The 14,184-nt window shown below is 46.7% G+C and overlaps 1 protein-coding gene across 4 annotated transcripts in view; it reads right to left on the bottom strand.

The window, feature by feature from the left end:
* The window catches only part of SEMA6A (semaphorin 6A), a 127,503-nt gene extending 114,490 nt beyond the window's left edge, over positions 1-13,013 (bottom strand). For 3 of the 4 annotated variants that reach the window (XM_005661593.3, XM_003354246.4, XM_005661592.3), the window contains exon 1: positions 11,910-13,013. The gene's annotated coding sequence lies outside the window, so the exon portion shown is untranslated. Of the gene's footprint in view, positions 1-10,390; positions 11,884-11,909 lie in introns of those variants that run through there. The other variant, XM_013995051.2, reaches the window with a different exon arrangement.

A 14,184-nucleotide genomic window follows, 5' to 3' on the forward strand; every position in this document is an offset into this window, starting at 1 on the left:
AATCACTATGCTGGAACACAGTACAGCAAATACTAGCAATCAATTTAATTTAGGTAATTTCTCATTAAGATGCTTATAGATCACTAAGCTTAATGGTAAAAGCTAAGCATTTATAATTCATAAGCACAAATTATGCTAAATCAGATAGGTTTTATGCTATTAAGAGTTTCGTATAAGCTGTAAAATGATTATTCATACGGAAGTTTAAATCATAAGTTGGCATTAATATATTATACCTTACGTTTATTAGAGCCTCTCATTAAAAGTTGAATGTAAATAGCATATTAACATTGTAACTCAGCTTCTCAATATCTGTTCTAAACTCATGACACAAAAAAAGTACTGTAAGCCGAGAAGTCAGGCCCATTTCTCGCCAGTGCCTGCAGTATTCTGGTCATTATGGTTAGCACGAGGTAAAGGGTACTTCTGGACCAAGGAAATACCACTTGGTCCAGTATCCCCACATACAGTGGCTTTCATCTGAAAGAATTGGGGCACCACTCAAGGCCCCATTCAATCTTTGGAAGGCATTGCCTCGAATCCAGCTAGGAGCCAGCAAATATCAACAATTTTGGTAAGTTAACTGCCTTAAAATAAAAAATGGTTCCCCTGAGGATTCGAAACATTCCATAACACTTGTATATTTCAGTGGTCCCCCAAGTGATATTTCATTCTTAAGGCGACCATTCTGCAAATGATACAGAATCACACTTCTCACAAATGAGAACCTAGTGTGTCTGCGTGGCAAGAATAATAGAAGTATGTTAAGTCACCATTCTCTGAAAATGTTCCACCAAAATACAGCCTCCGAGGCATTGATGCCTTGGAGGCATACAAAAATCGGTACTCGGAAATCATTAATTAAGGTTAATTAAAGTCTACATTGAATTTGACTGACAGCCTTACAAAAGCACTGCTTCCTTAAGGCTACGGTGTGCAGTGTCGGTATCTGACAGGACATCAAAGTGTAATCACAATCTTGCTATTGTTGAGAGGACAGTAAGTAAACTGAATTCACTCAAACTCTTCTTCCAGCAAAAAAACTTCTGATCTGAAATATTCATCCCACTGTCCTACCCACTCCATGCCCTTTAAAAAAAAAGAAAAGAAAAGAAACTTATAAGAATGCTGTAAAACAAAGAGGACTTATTTTCTGACGTTGCCAAATAAATAATCAGGGGTCCATAATACTGAATTTCCAAATGCATGTTTTCTTTACTTCACAGAGATATTTGGGTGGGGAGTGGGGGGATGGAGAAGGGCTGGGGATAATTGCAGCCTATGGGTGAGCCAGACCACATGATCAAAAACTGCTGTGACACTTTAAAGTGTTTCTCCACAAGGAATTCCGGTGCCCAGAAGCCTGGTGAAGCCAGCAGCAATTAAGGCCATGTTATCCTTTTAATTTACTTCAAATGATTGGCCTCTAAAATCAATCATTTAGTGTGGTTGAGTAAGGAGAGGCCAATATAATAGGCACGTGCATCAAAAATGCTTGTTGATCTTATACAAAAATTTTTGGCAGGCTGGTGATCTGGGGAAATTTAAAACGGCTGCTTTGAAGCTTACTCTGAAATAAAAACTAGCCATTTTCTAGTTAAAATAAATGATTTTCTAGATGAGGCCCATTTGTAATGAATTCAAGGTTTTTCTCCCAAATCTGCCTGAGTTTTCTTTCATTTGACGAGTTGCATGTCCTGAACTCTGTGGTGTTTGCTTCCAGTGTGAGGTGCTTTTATTTTGTGTTGTAATCTACAAAGGGATGAAATGGCTGGGCTTAGAGTGGTAGGAGTCCTTGACAGTCCACTTGAGAAATGTGAAGGAAAAACATCAGTAACTGTCACACCAGGGCCACATCTGCTTAACAAAGAAGAGTGGTGTTCTCATCACACATGAAGCCCGTGGATCTCTGGGTGCATGGAGCTCCCTCTGGAGCAGTTTACTCCGCCTCGAGTCTTTTCTGGACGAGGTCACACAGTCATGTACACAACTGGAGAGCTTTCCTCATCAACCCGAAATAGCAAGACATTATAATCACAGAAAGAAAAAAAGGGCTCATGCCCTCAAGAGCTGACAAAGCCAGAAACCTTTGGGCCGGTGTTGCCAAACACAGTCAAATGGTCTCCAGACCTTTGGTGATGTGAGGCGAACCGAAAAAAATAAAGGTGAGCCTGGAAGGAGAGCAGTGAGCGATTACATGGCCCTACGAAAGCAAAATGTGCAACACTCCTCATGAGCTCATTTTATTTCTTTAGCCTTTTTCAGAGCCAAAACCAAATGATGAAATGGAAATTTGAGCGAAGTCAGGAACAGCCCCCTTTACCTTCACCTTTAGGAACAGCCTTAATGAAGAGTTCGCACCCTTTGGCTTCTTGTCAAAAGATGAAAGTAACATCAGCCCCTGGACAGTGATTTTTTTTTTTTTTTTTTTTTTTTTTACCCGCCAGACTGGGTAAGAGGCAAATCTTGGAGTAAATAGCAGCTGGATGTACACATAACAAGGTCCAGGGAGACACTCTGGGAAGTTGCCTCTTTTAATCCAGCGCTGAATTATCCGAGAAGTGGTTTTCAGTGCTTTCAGAACACAGCTGCCAAAATCACTGCAAGGCTTGCAAGCCTAGTATATCTCCAACCTTTCCCAAGACACCCCAACACTATCTGAGGCCCTGAAACTATGGCAACCGAATAAGAAAGCAGCCTCCATGATTAATAGATGAAGATCCCAGCGACAGTGTCTAGCTAGAGCCATCATTCATGATGCAAGAAGAATTAGCACAGAATCCATCTCGGAAACCATGAATGAGTCCTCTTCCTATAAAAACCCACCCAGCTGCCATTCTGCTACACATCCTCCAGTTTAGAAAGCTGTAAACAGTTTGGTTCCTATGTATCGCCCACTGCACAGAGATGAGAATGTTCTTAGTAACTCAGATGCTCAGGTTTGGGGGACAATGAAAGGCTGAATAGGCTGGTTTTCCACCTGGGTATATGAGGCCTGAGAACAAACACATTCAAACACCAGAATATGTGAATGAAGGCAGCAGCTCTTGGGGTGAAAAGGAGGAAAGACAGTTGTTGGATTGTTCTGAGTGGGCTTTTTTTTTTTTTTTTTCGTGGAGTGTGATTTTTCATAAAGCATTCCATTTTTGGGACAGGAATGTTTCCATTCACCAGCTCCATCAGTATTCCCTCAGTTTCCTCACTCAGGGACAGTAGGAGTCTGGGGGAGGGGTGGGGAAGCATCAGAATCGCTGCAATATTAATGAAAAGATTGAATATGCTCCTTAAAAAAAGACTCAGGAATAGGAAAAGGGAAAGAATGGATCCACAGAAAGCTTGTCCTTAACACTCTCATAGAACGTTAAACCATAATTAATAGATTCCTTATTTCTTCCCACTCCTTCTTCACATGCTTGTTTTCCAGTGGCATGGCTTCACCGTGTTGGTTGCCAGATCCTGTTCAGTTCTATGAATGCTTCAAATCAAATCATGGCCAAAGGCTTGGTCTTAAAACACGTGGAAGAGCAGAAAGGATAAGAGAGGGGGTAAATAGCATCAATTTTAGAGATTCTTCTGCTAAGTTTTTTAAATTGGCGGGGATTCTTTGAATTAAAGTTTCCACAGATGGCAATTATAGGTTAGTCGGAAACCACTAGAAAGCGCTGAGTCATATTAAATGAAAGCCTCAGGTCAAAGGCAGTATGTGGAAATCCCTATTACTAACAGGTCTTTCAAAGCAATAGTCCTTGCACTGGCTGCTCCCCAGGACCTGGCCCTTCAGTCTTTGGGGAATGTGAATTGCTGATGGAGTCTGCTTTCTTTACATTTCTCTTTCCACTACAAAACTTTGGAGAAAAATTTTTTTTCCTAGATGAAAATAACTGTAATTCTGAGCCATGGAGGGATTCTCATGTCTGTTCCTTCAGGGAATTGAGGTGATAATACCAATTTATTGCCCTTTCTGCTGTGCTTTTGATGAGTTGGATTCTTCTCACTGATAAAGATGTGTCTGACTATCATTTGATACAAATTTCAGGTTGTATAGCATTATATCAGCAGTAGAGTAGTTGCCATCTCCACTGGGGTCAGCTCTTTCCTGCATTTGCTGGGGAAGGTGGTGGTTTGCTTCTGCGTGGTGATTCAGCCTCCTAAACTGACTCTCGGCTTGGCCAGGAAAGAGTGACCCGCCAAGTGTATGGCCACCAGGAAGACCATCCCAGCCCCAGGGTCCTCGAGGAGTTGATTGACAGCCAAGCTCCTCCCCTGTAACAGGTGTGGGCCTCCGGATGAGTTCTGCTGGTCAGCTCTCAGGTCCCAATGTGAGTGCTCTCAGATTGTTTAGTTGGTGTAGATTGTGTATTTTACATGTAAAATGCCAGCAAGTGAATGCTATCATTAAAAAACAAAACAGCTATCCTTTGGGGTCTTATTTGATATAAGGTCCCAAGTTGCTTTTATTTATTTTTTGGTATTTTTTAAAATTGTATTCAATTGTTATTTCCCCAATACACTTTTTTTTTTCTGCTGTACAGCATGGTGACCCAGCTACTCATACATGTATACATTCTTTTTTCTCACATTATCAGGCTTCATCGTAAGTGACGAAACATAGTTCCCAGTGCTGCACAGCAGGATCTCATTGCTAATCCATTCCAAAGGCAATAGTTTGCATCTTTTACCCCAAGCTCCCAATCCATGTCACTCCTTCCCCCACTCCCTTGGCAACCACAAGTCTATCCTCCAAGTCCATGATTTTCCTTTCTGTGGAAAGATTCATTTGTGCCATGTATTAGATTCCAGATATAAATGATATCATATGGTATTTGTCTTTCTCTTTCTGACTTACTTCACTTGTAGTGTTTTCTCTTCCATGTTTTGGGTGTCATGTTTCAACTCCCAAAGTCATGGAAAGGATCATGACTCCTCTTTCCACGGAAGAGACTCTTCACACGCTTCTCTGCTTAGAACCCCCGACACTGTGGCCAGCTTGTGGTGTGAATGTTTCTTTCCAGTCCAAAGGTCATTTCCTTTGCATCATCTCTTGATGTTACACATTTGTAAGGGCCGTTTCCTGTTGCGCTCTCCCCACCAGGGCCCTCTCTATGACCACTGTCTCCCAAATCAAAATAACACCTTGTATTTAGTGAGCATGTGGACGGTGTCAGGTATCATGCCACAGATCTCACAGATGTTGTCATATTTACTCTCCTCAACAAGTATAATAGCATCATCACACTAGCATTTTACAGATGGAAAGCGAGGCAGAGAAGTCACTAGCTCAATGTCACACTCTTGGTAGATGGCAAAAATACGGGAGGTAGATCCAAATGTGTTGTGTTTGCCTAAGGCCTGTAACCTCCGCATCACCTCCGGAGCTGTCCGGGGCCTACTTCTGACAGCCCCTCCACATTTCCTATGAACATCTTGCCACAAAATCTAATGAATTTGCACTTGGCTACAGCAAAGATCAAAACTTCTCTCCTCCTACTCTTGGGTCACCCGGACATGTCTGTTCTACAGTGATGTTTACACTGACATGAACTATTTTAGAACTTACCTGAGCAAAAACAATGCCCTTACTTTTTCATTTTTTTAATAATGCCTGGCAGAGTGCCACTCCCACAACCTCGCCCGATGTAATGGTCACGTTGAAAACAATCACTAGTTGACATGGTTGGCACTCTGATTCATAAAGCTGCCATCCAGGCACTACGTAGATTGTGCATTTTCAGTGAATTTGAGGATATGATGTAATTTTATAATGTGATTAAAATTAAAATGACATTCACAGTGTGTATAAATATATATTTTTTATATTTATATGTAATTTAGAAGACAGTGAGGCAGGGTCTCTGCTAGGCCCAAGGTCTTGGGAAGGGAGGAGGAAGTTGGCATCAAGCTTTTCACATTTCCATAGTGCATTTCATATTTTACCAGTCACATTCATGATTTCATATTATTCTCCCAGCAGTCCTACAAGGTAGGAAGCATAGGTTTACTAGTCACAACTTGAACATAATTCAGCTTCAAACAGGTTAAGTGGCTTGTGCATGGTAGTGAGTCTGGAACCCAGGTCACCTGATCCCAAGTATAAGATCTTCAACAACAGTTATCACTGCACTGCGACAGGGCAGAAATGCAGGTTAACGGGCATACTGTTTTCTCCTGGTAAAAAGTTGAATTAGAAAAAAAAAAGAAAAACTCCAAAAAGACAAGAAGGTTCTGTGGCCAGTAGTTAGAATGCAGAATAAATGAGTCCAAGGTCAAAAGCTCAACCTCCATAAGAGCTGCCTGTCTTCTTAGCTCTGTTTCTTGGCAAGTTGATTCTACCCAACTCAGGTTCCCCCCAGCTCCAAACAGGTGTCCCACAGATGTGTGCTCTTGGCCACAGAAGGGGACTGGGTGTGAGTATGGGAATGAGCAGGCTCCAATCCATCACCAAGACTGGGAAAACAACCCACAGTGAATGCTCTACTCATTATGCGTGAGACACATCACCTGTGTGCCACACCCACACACACCCACACACACACACACACACACACGCAGGCAAAGAGGTATCTCATTTGATAGACACATGACACAAGAACAAAAGCAGGCAAAAGAGGTAAGACTATTTGTTGACAAAAAGATTCGTTCTTCATTCATTCAACAAATATATGAAAGGCCTGTGATGTGCCAGGCACCGATTTAGGTGCTAGAGCTGCAGCAGTGAACGAAACAAAAATATCCACTTCACGGCATTATGTTCTACCAGAAGACAAAATAAATGAGGACAGCAGACAGTTTGTCAGGATGTGGAATGTGCTAAGAGAAAAAAAAAAAACATGAGGCAGCCCAGGGGGGTAGGAAGTGTTGGGGACAGCAGGTGAAGTAAGTAAGATGATCAGAAAAGGCTTCACTGAGAAAATGATGTGTGAGGAGCAGATCCTGCAGCTTTCGGGGCCAAGGACTGGCCACGCCTTGAAAGAGCAAGTGTACAGCCCCTGCCAAGGGCCTGAGTGTGGTGGGGGGAGCATGCCAGGCACAACTAAATGACCCAAAGGAGGAGCAGAGCGGAGGTCAGAGAGGTGAGGATCGCAGTACAGATCACGTGGAGCCACAGAGGCCACAGAAAGGGCTCTGGCTTTGACTGGAAGAACATGGGAAGGCATTTGAGCAAAAGTGACCTGATCTGTTTTCACTTTAAAAAATGTATCACTTTGGCTGCAGTGTTGAGAAAAGACTGTAGGGGGCCAAGAGCAAAGCTGGGAGATTAGCTGGGCAACTAGCAGGATGGGTCACCCAGCAGGAAAAGACAGGCATGGAGGCCAGGCCTGGAGGAAGTGTGCGGGCATTCTTCAGGTGGGACAGCTGGACTGCATGCTGTAGATACGAGAAAGAGAAGAGTCAAGGATAACCCTCTTGAGTTTTTTGGCCAGAGCAACTCAAAGGACGGAACTGCCATTTACCAAGATGGAAAAGATGCTAAGAAAATCCTTTGTGGGAGAGGAAGATCCAGAACTAGGTGTTTGGAAGTATTTAAGTTTGAGATGTCTGTTAGGTCCTACCCTGTAGGAACTGAATATTGGAGAGATCCAGGAGAGAGTTCTGGACTGAGGGGGTTACTGGGGAAGCATCAGAATACTGATGGTTTGTACATGACACTCTCCATTAATGTAATTAGAAGTATTGTAATAAAAAGGGTTTGCAAGCGCTCAAACTGCTTCATAAAGCAAGATGCCCTTGTGTATATACTGTACTGTAATAGTCCCTTGCTGAGTCGTATCCCGAACTCCCTTCTCCCCTTGAGGTTTGTGCGGTGTGACATCTTACTTGCCCATTTCAAAGGGATTAAATGCCTCCCTCCCCTCCCTCCTTTACCATATCCCCAAGAGGCAACCCTGTGGTTGCCAGTAGAGAATAGCTCAGTTGCTCTTGCAGCACATTTTAAGGCAGACCAGAAAAGCTTTCACTCTAGAATAGAAACCTCTCAGAGACAACATGGCTCCAGGGCACCCCAAGAGAGTGGGGGATGCTGATGTGGGAGGGCACAGCAGGATCCTTCTAGGCTTCCCCTTCCCATGGAGATGTGAACCCCCCACTCTGGGAGGAGGACAGTAAAATGTCTCAACTTAAAGTGTGTGTGGAGGGGGAGATGCACTACAGAGACACACGCGGGCTTTCCTGGGCTTTCCACTGCTGCAAGTGGCAGATGCCTAATTAAAGCCTCTGCAATTAGTTTGGCTTGTTCTGTGATTCCTTTCTGCAAACAAATATGATGGGAGAATATATTAGCTCTTGGCAATCTAGTTCTAAAAAAACTTTGTCTCCCATCATCACTCTTTTGTCCCGCTCAGAAAAGAGCTGAAGCACTATGTACACATCCTAAAGTATCTGACTTACCTCCTTGTTCAAAACAGTATTTTTCCTTCCATTTCATCAAGAAGTGCAACTACCCATTTGCTTTTAAAGCTTGAGTATTTAGCTTCAATTTAATACAAGTTCTTAATTTGGGTGTCTTATTTTTATTCATTGAAGATAACAGTCTTCCTAATTCTTGCCATCCTTCTGATTCAACACACTTGGCAATGTTATCCGCCTACTCAAAATGCAAATGCTATATTTTTTTAATGATGGGAAAAGCATTCACTAGACATAGAAATAACTTGAGAAATGTGTGTTTGTGTATGTGCGTGTGTGTGTAAATAAAGAGTTGCACTTATTGCCACTTTATAATAGCCACCTACTTGAAGGCATAGACTTTTTTTCACTGTAGGGGACAAAAAATCCAAGTCCACTCCAAATGGAGAAATGTGAACCATTTGGGGCTATTTATTTCATTTATTTATTGAGTCAACATTTACTTGAGTTTCTACACTGGCTCTTATGAATTTGTAACCCATTTAAACTTAGATGTTTTATCTAGTAAGTGTACTCTGCAAGAAGCTCCGGAGATAATGATTTTGGGTGTCTCTTGAACATTTACCTATGTGGATTGTATGTGTGATTGAGAACATGGCCCATCTCTAAAGGGTTATAGCTGCAAAACAGTGTAAGTAAGAAACATTAACTACCATGCCTCTTCATATCAAGTTGGAAAAGACATAACACAAAAACACGGTTTAAATATGATGTTGATTCTTTCCTGCTTTCAGATGGATCTGCAAAATACCTCATTTAAGAATGTCCTAAAATCAACATAAAAATAGAGTGGGGGTTACTCAAGAGTCAACTAAAAGTTACCAGATAAACAAGCATGGGTAAACCAAATTCAGATAGCTAGTGCAATTATTTTTGAACAGATAGTTTAGATTAATAGGTGGAGACATGGTTTTGCCACTGTATTTAAGATTAGGTTAATAATTAACTCTGGTGCCTGGAGTAGTTTAATCAAAGCTTACTGTAAATCATAAAACTGCTCCATGCAGACTAAACAGGGTATTAAAAAACCATACAAAATACTTGCAATCTTGACCTCTGGTAGTCATTTGGAAAAGATGTGAAAAAAAAATAAGATGTTTTCATTCTGAAATGTGAACAGACTTTGGAGGGAAAAGAAACCTTAATAAGGGATTCATTTTATGTGGAACCAACAGTCTTCTCCATCTTCTTGCAGACCCTGGACTCAATGCCCAAGGTGTATGTTGAAAGAAAGACCAGACAATTATGAGGATTAGAGAAAGGAAGGCAAAGGCACTCGACCTTCCTAGCTACAAAGACTTGAAAACCAGCTCTGGGAGGGGGTGGGGGTGAGGCATTAAATAGCTTTCCAGAGACCTGCCGGCAGAACGCTGCAACTGGGTTAAACATCTCAGATTTGACGCAAAGAAAGTTGGGCATACAAGTGAGAGAGTGTGTGTTTGTTTTTGGGTGCCTGTGTTTTAAACCTTTGATGGATCACATTCAGTAGCGACTTGATTCCCATCCAGCCGAAGCAGAGAGCGGTCCTTCCGTGACCAGGTCTGGCTACAACATTTCCAAAGCAGCTGCTTTTCTCCCAAGAACCAACGCGGAATGGCCAGCGGGTGCTGCTCACTGCAATACACGCAGGAGGCCATCCCTGGAAGTGCTTGCCCAGACTGTGAAAACAGTGGTTCCTCCCCCATTCACATACACCTGACTCTACTGCTCTGCTCCTCCCTGAACGCCCGCCGGCTGGAAAACGGCGCACGGGGCGCAGGAGCCTGGGGATGCTGCGCTTGGATCTGGTACTTGCAAAATAGCGAGCCCCAGCCAGAGACCACACGCGCGGGTGCGTCACGCCAGCCGCTGTCCACAGTGACCGCACCAGCTCCCGAGTCCTGCCCTAAACTGCCCCTTCTCGCTCTCTTCCCCACGCCCACTCCGTCCTGGATTGCTTGAGAGACTTGTCCAGCTAGTGCAGGGCCATCACCCCAACGAAGCTTACCATCAGCCAAGGATGCCACTCTCCCAAGGGCCGGCTCCTACCTCCTAGCTGCATCTTGGGCGGTCTGTCCACCTCCCTGAGGGCTTGGTTTCCTCCCGGCTGCACATGCTGAGCCCCGAATCTCGCGTGCCCCCCACCCCTAGTCTTCAGAGAAACTTTCCGGAAGCGCCAGGTAGAGTGACCCCTTGCTGGAAGGGGGAAGGGGCGGGGGGAGGCGGCACCGGACCGAGGGGCGGCGAGGGAGCAGGAAAAGACAGCGGCGTCCTGTTTCCTTTCCTGATACCCGTAAGTCCAGGACTGTGCTCCCTGGCTCCCCCCTGCACCGTTCCGGTCGTGTTAGGAGGGAACGGACCTCAGGATCTTGCTTTGCACCGTGTACCACAGTGAGCTGAGAAAAGAAAAAAAAAAGCGGAGAATCTGGAAAATAGACACTTCCCAGAAGGGTCATGCAGGGTGGTTGGGTACTGTCGGGTTTGCTCCCCGAGCGCCCCACTGCCAGCGAGGCAGCCCTCCAGACTACAGCAAGTAGTTCGGACAATTCAGGACTGGGGCCCGGGCAAAGCTCTTGTCTGGTCTCGTTAGCTAGTACTGAGCCATCTCTTGCCAGGTCTTCCCACCTTGCCGCCTCCCGGGACACGTCCTTTCCAGAGAAGAACCTCGTTGATTTTGGAAGAGGGTACCGCGGGTGCGAGCCCCGGTGGGGCGAGTTCCGTGCTTGAGGGGGACGCAGACGCGACAGATGCGGTTTTCGCCGCCCAGAAGGGAGCTTCAGCGGGGGATAGGACCCAGGGCGGGGGCGCCGCGCAACACCGGGAGGAGGCCACTCATTCGAGCAAACAAAGCCCGGAACCTCTGGTGCCAGCGGCCGCGGGAGCCAGCCGGGATGTCACCAAGTGGCAGGGTGCGCGGGTGCCAAGGCCATTACAAGTTTCCCGCACTCCACTGAGCCCAGCCCAGACACCGCGCCGACAACAAAAGATTCTCTTCGCTTCCCCACCGTATCTATGGAACCCCTTCTCCCACCCCTGAACCCAAACCTGGTGCTGAGGGAAAGCAGCGCTCTTCTATCCAATCTCCTCCAGTCCTCGGGGCCAGAACCCCTTCCCCTGCCTTCGCACCAGGACAGGGAGCTTCCAAGAACCTCACCCTTTTCGGGCCTCTCTATTGCCTGCTGGCCCGAAAATGAGGATGAGCCCCCGGGTCCTGCACACACATCCCAGGGCCAGGCAACTGTCCGCGAGGTCGGGGTCCCGGGCGGCGCCCGGCATGTGCGCGGCGCGGGTGGGGAAGCTTGCAACACGGAGCCCGGCGGTCTCTGGGGCGCAGGGCGGAGAAGAACGTCGGGCAGGGCTCACAGCTGCTCCCCCAGGGCCGAGCAACGCTCGAGAGACAGACACAAGACAAAATAAAACGCAGGCACCACAAAGCCGAGAGCGCTTTGCCTACCGCGGCCCTGGGACCCGCAGGAGGGAGCGGAGCTGCCCGGGAGGTGGGGCGCGCCGGGACGCCCCAGCCGTACCTTTTCGGTGCATCGACGGGCAGGCGGCCGGGGCTCGGAGCGGGCTGGCACAGCGTGTATCCCATTTAGTAATCCATTATCAAGGGGTTCTCTCTGGGCCGCGAGCTGCGCTCTCTCCTCCGCAAGCCTTTGTCATTCCTACATATGTGCTTGTCTCTTTGGGGTAACAGTCGCGGCGACTACTTTCTGGGATGCAAATGCTCTGGGTTCATCTCCAATGACAAGCGGAGAAGGGAAAAGGAAAAAAGAAAGAAAAAAAAAACCAACAAGAAAGGAGTAAATGTTCAAGAAACTCTTCTTCAAATCCAAATTCCACTTGGATTCCACTCCAGCGAGTCCCTTCGGTAGTGTCTGCGCCGATTAACAAGTCATTTCAGGGTGGGGGGCGGGGTGGGGGCTGGGGCAAGGGTATATGCTCTAGCCCCGCTCGCCGACCGGGAGCGCTACCCCGCGGGTGTGGCGACGCTGGCCGCTGCCGCCACTCCTAAGCGGGCATCGCGGGCGGTCGGCCCCGCGGAGAAGCGCCGCTGCTGCGTCCCGAGCGCCTGGACAGCCGAGTGCGCGGGGAGCGGAGTTGGCTGCAGCCTCACCCCGTGCGGCTCACTACTCCTCTGTCACCGGAGAGGCCTCCGCTCCAGGGCGGAGCCAAGTCCCGGACTGGATTGCGCAAGGCGGACTCTCCTCCTGCAACCCCGCCTCCTTTGGCTGGCGTCTTCTCCGACCCAAAGGAGAGCAGTGGTCTCTAGGAGTGAACGCGAGTGATCGAGGTGGAGGGGGAGAGAATCTACGCCATGTGACCGTAGGTGGAGCCTTGGACCGACTGGCCAGTGCAGCTTCCTTCCACCACTATTCCGGGCCCCACCACGCGCTAGGCGGAGGTCCCTGCGGGGGCAATGCCGGCAGGATCCCAGCCCTCGCCTCCCCCACCCCTGGCATTTGCTCTAGCGAGGAAAAAAAAATCCCGGACAGCATTGCTGAGCACGGCCAAATCAGAAAAATAAATAAAAATAGACGTATTGCAGGAGCGAGTTACAAGAAGGGATTTGTTCATCGATTTTCTTAAATGGAAAAGTTTTAAAGGATGAGGGTAAGTGAATGGCAAGTGTTTCTAATTCTGATTACAGTATCAAAGGTGGATTCCAGAAGTGATGGAAGCTCCACGCACCCAGATGAACTGGATAGAAGCCGGTGCGCTTAAAAAAACACCTCGAAAATATGAACACAACTATTAGTTAACATACCTATAACACAACACGTTAATAAAGCATGTTAAGCAAACAAATTGTAGTGCAAAGAATGCTGTTAACAACGATGATGTTTTTAAACGTAGGAAATATGTAAACTATTCTTAGAAACAATTATGTAAACTTCAGAAATAAAACACAATTCCAGCGAGAATCCAACAGCTTCATGGAATAAGTAAATCGCAACTTCTTCCAAGGCGCTTTTGTTAACACCACCAGAAGAATGGCAGGCACAGCCTTTTTCTGTCTCTTAAAAGTTCACTCGCCAAAAAGCTTTGCAGTTACAGGCTTGGGCCAATTGGCCAGGCCACACGATGTCCCCCTCCCCCGGCCGCTGCGCGCATGGTAGCGTGTTGTTCCCCAAGTGGGCTTCTCGCGTGGTGAGGGCTGTAAGCCACAGCCTTTAAAGAAAGTAACTCGGAGCGACCAAGCAGTTCTCCAGTCAATATTTACTAGTTTTGGGCTTGGCCGAGAAAAGCATTGGGAGGGAGATCAGGGTCCCCCCTCGCCTTTAGGCCTAATAAACGCATTAGATACTGTACCTATTCCCTAATTGGGGCTAGGAACCAAGTCCCCCTTTTTTGCAGTTCATACAAGGAAACAAAGTTACATCTGCTCGTGGGGGCTCACAAATAATAAAAATATACATATGTAAAGATTTATAATAAGTAAGTTATTAAATAAATTAAAAAATATATTTCCACAAACCATTTAGAAAAGGTGGGGAGAATGGTTGAGTGGAAAAAGGCTTTTGCCGAAGCTGCCGGCAGGGGCCGCTATCCTCACCTTTCCCAGGCAAAAACCGCGGCGGATCCGTAGTGACTGGGGGTTGGGAGCCGAGGGCTGCGGCCATGGGGGGCGGAGCCCGCTCCGGGAGAGGGCTGGGGCGTGGGGGCGGCGGACTTGGTAGCGCGCTCCCGCGCACTGGTGGGGAACTGGGTCGTGGACGTGCCTTTCGAATCCAGTCGGCACCCAGGCAGAGGCCCTCGCCGGCCGCGACCGCTGGATGCTCGGCTGCGCTATGTAACGAC

The sequence above is a fragment of the Sus scrofa genome, chromosome 2 (genome assembly GCF_000003025.6).
Source record: "Sus scrofa isolate TJ Tabasco breed Duroc chromosome 2, Sscrofa11.1, whole genome shotgun sequence".
Classification (NCBI taxonomy): Eukaryota; Metazoa; Chordata; class Mammalia; order Artiodactyla; family Suidae; genus Sus; species Sus scrofa.